This window comes from Helianthus annuus, chromosome 2 (assembly GCF_002127325.2).
Source record: "Helianthus annuus cultivar XRQ/B chromosome 2, HanXRQr2.0-SUNRISE, whole genome shotgun sequence".
Taxonomy (NCBI): domain Eukaryota; kingdom Viridiplantae; phylum Streptophyta; class Magnoliopsida; order Asterales; family Asteraceae; genus Helianthus; species Helianthus annuus.
Genome location: NC_035434.2, coordinates 72,348,023 through 72,358,697, shown reverse-complemented (window position 1 = coordinate 72,358,697; position 10,675 = coordinate 72,348,023).

The window sequence follows — 10,675 nt, the reverse complement described above, 5'->3', positions numbered from 1 at the left end:
CAATCAAACCCTAACCACAAACCCTAATTTCGTCCAAGCAAGCACTCTCACGAAATTATGTCTCTCAAACTCTGTTTTGGCTGATTAACCTTAACCCTAATGTCTAACCTTGTTTATATAACACAAGGTTTACAAGTGGGCTAGGTCAAGACTCTTGGGCTGCGAATTGGACAGGCCCAATTCGCCCCCATCACCCAATTCCTTGGGTTTAGTAAGCCCAAACATTACAACTAACTATTACAAAGCTAAACCCGCTAACTGTTTATCGTTTAACTAATTACAAGATATCCAAAGACCAAATCTAAGCTGTTGTCACAAACATGCACCAACAAAATGTAATGAGAAACAATGTACTAAGTATGCATACAATGGGCGTACGTAGCATGAAATGTATTGTAAAGTGATGTACTAAGTATGCACACAATGGGCGTACATAGCATGAAATGTATTGTAAAGTGATGTACTAAGTATGCACACAATGGGCATACATAGCATAAAATTAGTGAAATGTGATGTACTGAGTATGCACACAATGGGCGTACATAGCATGAAGTGTATTGGAATCATGTACTATAATGTACTAATGAACATAGCAAGTATATGATGTGAAAACGGGAAAGCATGAAAGTAACAAGTAGGCACATGTGTTTCACCCCAAAACAGTTTGGAAAACAGTAAAAGAGGGGTTCAATGTACTCACCTGAGATTGCTTTCAAGTTCTTGTGTAATAATCACACAATGCTAGAGATCACGGTATATCAAACGGCACCTAACAGGTAGCTATGTTAATATACCGGAACAAAATCGGAAGGATCAGATAGTATGCGGGTTCGTAAACCAGACGAGTATGGAGACTCGTAAAATATGGTTTAACAAAGCCTACATACTAAAATGAAACCTAACCTAAGTGCTTACGACCCATTACGACCCGTTTAGGTAGCTTGTGCTACCTTAACACGTCGTTCGCGTAAAACACGTTTGGAACGCCTAATATCGTGACCACAAGGGGTAACCTCGGAAGGTTATAGCTATGGTCACCTAATGTGTTTGGTCGGATCTTAATGATCGACCAAATGGGTCGGGTTTGAAAGTATAAGCGATTGTTTAGATCGCTTACCTTACGACCCTATATAAGCACTAAACTAAAAGTGACGAGCTAAGCATGTTAGAACATGCTTAACTAAGTTTAGAAAACAGGTTTGGTATCAAAACAAACGGTTTTGATACTCACGAGTAGTTTGGTTACAAAATACGCAAGAATGCGCATTTTGGCCGAAACTACGACTTGTCACTGAGCCTAGATAACGTGGTAATTAGTAGGTATAGTCACTACGGACTATAACCATCGTGATCACGCTCACGTTATGAAGTTCCAATGAACTTCGTGTTGACCATAGGCTGGTCAACGCAGAAAGTCAAACAAAGTTTGACTTTAGCACTAGAAAGCGACTAAAAGAACGAAAGAACACTTACGAAGGGTCCCTGAAAGCTAAACTCGATCCAGGAGCTCAGGTATGAAGCAATGGCATCAACTTAGAGCTCTTTGATCAGTTTTGTGGGTTTTTACACAAATGGGCGGGGTATTTATAGGAAATGCAAAACCGTTAGGATCGTTTCTTGAATATCGTGCCACGATCTTATGTGTACACTTGTCAAGATGTTGTGGTGGCTCATAATGACCCATAACTCCTGAGATTGTGAAAGGGCATTGCCCTTTGGAGTGTTTGAAAGGCCAACTTCAGCAAAAAAAACAAGTTTCTGCATCTGCAGGGGCCACGCGGCCCGCGTCAGCATATAGACAAAACTCAGGCGGGCCGCCTGGGCATGTCTGATCTGCACAAACTTTCAGAAATGGCAGTTTTGGTCCCTGTTGCATATTTAAGCCATTTCCGACACTTCTAAGGCCCGTAAAGCCAACTTTAAGGCCCTAAGATGATGCCTAAACATTGTGGACATGAAACATGCTCAAAAATATGCCGGATGTTGGTTCGTTTGGCCGTACGAACGCGATGTTCGCTTAATTACGACGGAATGCGCATAAGTGCGAAAAACGATCCAAATGACGCGACGAATGGATTTTTCTTAAGCCAAACACTAAAATAAATTATTTTAGTGCTTACATAAATTTTTGGATGTCCGGATGTATTCAGAACGTAACTTATGCGCGAAAGTGCAAACTTGTGCACTTTTTGACACTTTTAGCCCCTGAATGATCCAAAAGTTTGTTTTAGTATACCAAACCCCTCAAAGCCTATTTCTAAGCTATGTAAAGGATATTTATGGTATGTTTAACTTATGGACATGTTCCGGAATGTTCGTTACAGTTCAAATTGGCATACTTTCGCAGTTTGTCAAGTTTAGTCCCTGTAAGCGAATTAACTTGTTTTTGCCATACCAAAGTCTTCAAAACTTATTTCTAAGTTATGTAAAGGTTATTTAAGGTATGTTAAGTATATGTTGATGTTCCAGAGTATTTGTCGCATTAAACTGAATACGTTTACGCACCAGTTTGCGTATAATTCTCCAGAATGCGATGTAGAGTTTGAAATTGAACAAGAATTGATATGTGCAAACGATACACATATTTATACAAGATCCGAAGTATGAAATACAATATTTCATCGGCTTGGTATGTGCTTGATGGTCGCGGTGACACAGGTGTCACAATCTCCCCTACTTTAGGAAATTTCGTCCCGAAATTTATTCGTAGGAGTCTATTAGTGACTTTGCCAAATACCCACCAGCGATATGCAAGGCAATATCCTGTCATTTCCTTGACGGTCATTCTTCAGAAACGAAAATGAACAGACGAAGTCATTTTCCTCAACGAGTATTCTTTAGAAATGGAAATGACGAAATAAGCAAACGGATGTTCATTTCCTCAACGGACAAATCTTCAGAAGCGAAAAATGAACGGACGGGGTCATTTTCAATGGTTGCTTCATCAGAAATGGAAATGAAGGATTACACAATGGACATTGATTTCCTCAACGGATAAATCTTCAGAAACGAGAATGCACTAAGGGTGTCATTTTCAACGGTTGCTTCATCAGAGTTGGAAATGAAGGATTACACAACGGATATTCATTTCCCCAACGGATAAATCGTCAGAAACGAAAATGAACTAACGGAGTCATTTTCAACGGTTGCTTCATCACAGTTGGAAATGAAGGATTACACAACGGATATTCATTTCCCCAACGGATAAATCGTCAGAAACGAAAATGAACTAACGGAGTCATTTTCAACGGTTGCTTCATCAGAGTTGGAAATGAAGGATTACACAACGGATATTCATTTCCCCAACGGATAAATCGTCAGAAACGAAAATGAACTAACGGAGTCATTTTCAACGGTTGCTTCATCAGAGTTGGAAATGAAGGATTACACAACGGATATTCATTTCCCCAACGGATAAATCGTCAGAAACGAAAATGAACTAACGGAGTCATTTTCAACGGTTGCTTCATCAGAGTTGGAAATGAATAGAGTTAACTCTAGACACATGACAGAACTTGCTGTGATTTCTGTGCACTAAATTCCATAAATATGTATGCATCCATAATTACGTAATCCCTTGCACAGTCCGCACAGTTTGTTTTGTAATGTTTTGGGGAAGGATATCAAACTTGTGATGAGGGTGACTAGACTTCCATCGGGTCCTTTTAATTAGATCGACAGGGGATCTTCTTAGTTAGGCCACCAAGGAGTCCTTTCAGCTATATCATCACATGATATCCCTAACCAGATTTTTGGATAAATCTGTTTAACTAGACCACTCAAGGGGTCTAATTTATGAAGTAGCACTTTATAATCCAAGGGACTTAACTGTAACGTAGAAGTCCATTAAGGATTTTAAGTAATACCTTTGGGTATCCTACGATGAATCTCTTGTACAAGGATGTAGGATTCTAAAGGATTTGGATAACATAATTTGGATCACACAACAACACATAAGGGAACACATAAGCACAAAGTCACATAATTGTTTAACTTGATTATAATTTGTTATTAACTTGTTATCGATTGAATACGGATATGGAAACCAGTCGACGGGCTGCAATGTCCTCTGGGATCTATCTGAAAAGATAGGAAGATCTCTCAAAAATTCGATTTTGTTTTCAAAGAAACGTAATATTCGAATTAAGGAACACATAAATTTTAGGATTTACGGAAATACCCCTAGGTACCCTATCAAGGATTTACAGTGGTACTTTGGGTATTCGTCTCGTGTTGTAACTTGCGCCTTGTACTTCGTTTCCTTAGAATAAACAGGTACTTAGGAATTTCGTGGGAAAATACAAGGGATCATAAGATGGAAAAATTTTGGGGGGTAGTTTGCTTTTCAAGGAATACGATTCCTCGCTTGTCGGTATTGTAGGGGATATGTCGTTTATACATGGAACCACAGAAATACATTGCAATGTAAATAAAAGATTTATTTATAAACAACGATAACAACTGTTTCTTTGGGCCTTGACAACAAAAGAAAATAATACATAAGACGTGATTATTTCTAAACGATGTTGTCTTCTAGTCAGTCAGATGCTCATCCCTGTGCTGGGTTTGCATTAGCAAGCTTTGGGCAATTTCTTTGGAAATGACCCATCTCGCCACAGTTGAAACAAGAGCCTGGTAGAAAACGACCTTGAGCAGGATTGTTGCCAGCTTGGTTTGGCGCAGCTGCAGCTGGGCAGACTCTTGCTGTGTGGCCTATAATCCACAAGTTTGGCATTTGCGACACTGTACATTGGCGTGATGATGGAGGCCACACTGGTTGCACAAGGGTGCAGTTCCATTGTATGGTTTTCTAGCAGGGGGTTGAGCTGGTTGGTTGGGGACGGCTTGACCATTGTGAGCGACCACGGCGAAGTTCTGAGAAGCCTTTCGCTTCTTTGACTTCTTAGGGGATTCAGTCTGTTCATCCATAGTCTTTGATTCCTCGATTGGGTTCGATTCCCTGACCGGTTTCTTTTCACCTTTTCGGAAAAGTTTACCTTTCCTGATCTTTGATTCGGTCAAGGTTGCAGATAGCTCAATGGCCTGTCTAACTGTAGTAGGGTTGCTACTAGTCACAATGTCTTGTATTGAGTCAGGGAGGCCATCAATGTACTTTTCGATTGCCTTATCCAAAGGTGTAACCATATTCGAGCATAACAAACTTAACTCCTCATAACGATCCGTGTAGGCTCGATGCTCACCGCTAACGTGCTTAAGATCGTCGAACTCCGTTTCCAAGGCCCTGATCTCGTGACGAGGACAGAATTCCTTCATCATCAGAGCTCGAAGCTCTTGCCATGTTTGAGCCAGTGCCACATCGGCACCCCTATCTCTCATCACACCATTCCACCATGTCAAAGCTCGTTTCTCAAAGACGCTAGATGCGAATTCTACCTTTTGCTCGTTTAGACATTGAACATGTCTGAAGGTGCTCTCTAAACTCTCGAACCATTGCAGAAGTGCAGTCGCTCCTTGAGACCCAGAAAACTTTGATCGCTTAGCCGAGTTGAACGTCTTGAAGTTGCAGGGGGCATGATTGTTCATCCATAGTCTTTGATTCCTCGATTGGGTTCGATTCCCTGACCGGTTTCTTTTCACCTTTTCGGAAAAGTTTACCTTTCCTGATCTTTGATTCGGTCAAGGTTGCAGATAGCTCAATGGCCTGTCTAACTGTAGTAGGGTTGCTACTAGTCACAATGTCTTGTATTGAGTCAGGGAGGCCATCAATGTACTTTTCGATTGCCTTATCCAAAGGTGTAACCATATTCGAGCATAACAAACTTAACTCCTCATAACGATCCGTGTAGGCTCGATGCTCACCGCTAACGTGCTTAAGATCGTCGAACTCCATTTCCAAGGCCCTGATCTCGTGACGAGGACAGAATTCCTTCATCATCAGAGCTCGAAGCTCTTGCCATGTTTGAGCCAGTGCCACATCGGCACCCCTATCTCTCATCACACCATTCCACCATGTCAAAGCTCGTTTCTCAAAGACGCTAGATGCGAATTCTACCTTTCGCTCATTTGGACATTAAACATGTCTGAAGGTGCTCTCTAAACTCTCGAACCATTGCAGAAGTGCAGTCGCTCCTTGAGACCCAGAAAACTTTGATCGCTTAGCCGAGTTGAACGTCTTGAAGTTGCAGGGGGCATGATTGTTGTTGTTGGCTTGGTTCCATTGAGCAAAGAGGTTTGGGAATTGAGCAGCCATTTGCTGCGCAATGATTTCTGCCAGTTCGGCAGTCGCTATCTGGTTTTCGCGTCGAGGAGGCATTCTAAAAGAGAAACAAGAGAGAAAACAAATGAAATGGCATTGGGTAAGAATAGGATGTTACAATTACCGGCCATAATCATGGTTGATGGTCATTTGTTTGAATCCACGAAGCATACAAACAACACCAAGGCTGAATCAAGGTAAATAGATCCTCATAGTGTATCGCGAAGACATGCTCGCCTATAAGTGGACACTCACCCCAAGAGTTCCCAGGTAAGAGTGACTGGTCCGATTACGTGGATTTGTATGAACACTCTAACCTTAGACAGAAAACCCAGGGTACAGGCATTCACTCTTCCAGTTTGCACGTGTTCACACTATTTAGGACCCAAAACTTTGACGAGAGTTTTGAAAATTCAAAGGGGTTCAAAACGTTATAACAGAGGGTTCAAAACCTAGTAATCAATCATCCTAGAACAGATGATTAGTTTTCAAAGCGGTTTTGAATTTTTATGTTCTTGTTGTGGTCGTCGCCTAAGGATAGGTGACGGTATTGTTTTATGACTAAACGCAAGTAAACTCGCGTTAGGGTCCTAGGAAGGTTATAGACTAGGTCAAAGCATTAGTAACCTAATTCCCTATAACCATTGGCTCTGATACCAACTTTTCTATCACACCCCGACCACGTGGAACATACAAAACGTGGCGGAAACGTCGGGGAGTGTTGTAACAGAATCAATTGTTTCAAATCCATGGCAAATGAAGTTTCGTTTTATTAATCAAACATGAAAGTTTACATTGTTCTAAACAAGAACCAAAGAGTACATATCATAATTTAACTAGTTCTTGTCTCGCTTTAAGTTACTAAGGCACAGGTCCGCCTAAGTATGTCTTGATAAGTCCTATGCATCATCTCCTAAAAACACATGTGAAAATAGGTACATCAGCATAAAAATGCCTGTGAGATACATTGGTTTTGTGAAAACGGAATTCATGACTTATGTTTGAGAAAATGTTTAGTCATGAACCTTGTAATTTGCTTTGTCTTGTAAATCATTGAAAAACGGTAAGATCAGATGATATGTATAAATAAGAGAATAATGTATGGTTAAATGAACAACCATGTAAAATGAGTTGAATATGATAAGTTGTTTGTAAGTCACTGTCTTGTGAAAAGTATGTTATTTGTATAAAATGTTATATGTCTCAAACTGAAATGATTCAAATAACGCTACGATATGTAATACCATACAAACACTTATATATAGGAAGTACCAGCGGCGTATCCACCATACTTGTATCGTATTACACACGCCTCGTTACTTAGATCACTTACTCAAACCAAACCATCAAGATGTAATGTTTAACGATTGTAGAAATGTTTATGTATAGTCAAATGTTTATTGTCAAATGTAAATCATGTCAACAGATACAGCTGGTTCACACGGTTCAAAGGTTATGAACGGTTCATATAATCAAAGGGTTAAAACGGTTCACATAGTCAAACGGTTACAACGGTTCAAAATGTAGTATAATGTGTTCATATGCTGGATGAGCATATGCAACAAAAATGTAATGAGAAACAATGTACTAAGTATGCACACAATGGGCGTACGTAGCATGAAATGTATTGTAAAGTGATGTACTAAGTATGCACACAATGGGCATACATAGCATAAAATGTAGTGAAATGTGATGTACTAAGTATGCACACAATGGGCGTACATAGCATGAAGTGTATTGGAATCATGTACTATAATGCACTAATGAACATAGCAAGTATATGATGTGAAAACGGGAAAGCATGAAAGTAACAAGTAGGCACATGTGTTTCACCCCAAAACAGTTTGGAAAACAGTAAAAGAGGGGTTCAATGTACTCACCTGAGATTGCTTTGAAGTTCTTGTGTAATAATCACACAATGCTAGAGATCACGGAATATCAAACGGCACCTAATAGGTAGCTATGTTAATCTACCGGACCAAAATCGGAAGGATCGAATAGTATGCGGGTTCGTAAACCAAACGAGTATGGAGACTCGTGAAATATGGTTTAACAAAGCCTACATACTAAAATGAAACCTAACCTAAGTGCTTACGACCCATTACGACCCGTTTAGGTAGCTTATGCTACCTTAACGCGTCGTTCGCGTAAAACACGTTTGGAACGCCTAATATCGTGACCACAAGGTATAACCTCGGAAGGTTACAGCTATGGTCACCTAATGTGTTTGGTCGGATCCTAATGATCGACCAAATGGGTCGGGTTTGAAAGTATAAGCGATTGTTTAGATCGCTTACCTTACGACCCTATATAATCACTAAACTAAAAGTGACGAGCTAAGCATGTTAGAACATGCTTAACTAAGTTTAGAAAACAGGTTTGGTATCAAAACAAACGGTTTTGATACTCACGAGTAGTTTGGTTACAAAATACGCAAGAATGCGCATTTTGGCCGAAACTATGACTCATCACTAAGCCTAGATAACGTGGTAATCAGTAGGTATAGTCACTACGGACTATAACCATCGTGATCACGCTCACGTTATGAAGTTCCAATGAACTTCGTGTTGACCATAGGCTGGTCAACGCAGAAGTCAAACAAAGTTTGACTATAGCACTAGAAAGCGATTAAAAGAACGAAAGAATACTTACGAAGGGTCCCTGAAAGCTAAACTCGATCCAGGAGCTCAGGTATGAAGCAATGGCATCAACTTAGAGCTCTTTGATCAGTTTTGTGGGTTTTAACACAAATGTGGGGGGTATTTATAGGAAAAGCAAAACCGTTAGGATCGTTTCTTGAATATCGTGCTACGATCTTATGCGTACACTTGTCAAGATGTTGTGGTGGCTCATAATGACCCTTAACTCCTGAGATTGTGAAAGGGCATTGCCCTTCGGAGTGTTTGACAGGCCAACTTCAGCAAAATAAAACAAGTTTCTGCATCTGCAGGGGCCACGCGGCCCGCGTCAGCATATAGACAAAACTCAGGCGGGCCGCCTGGGCATGTCTGATTTGCACAAACTTTCAGAAATGGCAGTTTTGGTCCCTGTTGCATATTTAAGTCATTTCCAACACTTCTAAGGCCCGTATAGCCAACTTTAAGGCCCTAAAATGATGCCTAAACATTTTGGACATGAAACATGCTTAAAAATATGCCGGATGTTGGTTCGTTTGGCCGTACGAACGCGATGTTCGCTTAATTACGACGGAATGCGCATAAGTGCGAAAAACGATCCAAATGACGCGACGAATGGATTTTTCTTATGCCAAACACTAGAATAAATTATTTTAGTGCTTACATAAATTTTTGGATGTCCGGATGTATTCAGAAAGTAAGTTATGCGCGAAAGTGCAAACTTGTGCACTTTTTGACACTTTTAGCCCCTGAATGATCCAAAAGTTTGTTTTAGTATACCAAACCCCTCAAAGCCTATTTCTAAGCTATGTAAAGGATATTTCTGGTATGTTTAACTTATGGACATGTTCCGGAATGTTCGTTACAGTTCAAATTGGCATACTTTCACAGTTGAATTAACTTGTTTTTGCCATACCAAAGTCTTCAAAACTTATTTCTAAGTTATGTAAAAGTTATTTAAGGTATGTTAAGTATATGTTGATGTTCCGGAGTATTTGTCGCATTAAACTGAGTACGTTTACGCACCAGTTTGCGTATAATTCTCCAGAAAGCGATGTAGAGTTTGAAATTGAACAAGAATTGATATGTGCAAAAGATACACATATTTATACAAGATCCCAAGTATGAAATACAATATTTCATCGGCTTGGTATTTGTTTGATGGTCGCGGTGACACAGGTGTCACAGTAAGTAGATAGATTTCTGGCTCTGCACTTTAAGTTGATCAACTCTTTTGTTGGATAAACTGGTATGAAGCTATATTCTTCGTTGTGTTTTTAGGCATGAATTTTGTGGATCCAGTGAAGAGGAGTAGTGCATAATTGTTAATGGCGAATGGCGACAAATAGTGATAAGGTACCAACTGGTTATCTTATTTGGGTTCATTAAGTTGCAATTTATACAAACAAACTTCTGCAGTATCATTCAACAGCAATGGTCTAATGAATAAAGTGGGATAGAATAATATTAATAATAGGACTGCGGGTAATTTGAATTGTGTTTTTTTCGTTTTGAGGGATCTAATGGAATTGTGCAGTTATTAATCTAATGTAATTCGAATTGGTTTTATTGGCAGGTGTGGATAGACTGAAACTCAGAATTAGAAATAAGGTGAGTTATTTCAGTTTTAGCAATGGTTTGGTTCGGTTTTTTTGTTTCAGTTATTTCGGTTTTAGCAATGGTTTGGTTCGGTTTATTGGTTTTTTTGTCTTTTTTATACTAAGTGTCTAATAGTAAGTCATATCTTATTGTTTATCTTTTGTATATTATTCCAGCTCATTGAAGAAGAGGAAGTGGAAGTTCCGGTGTCGAATATCAAATA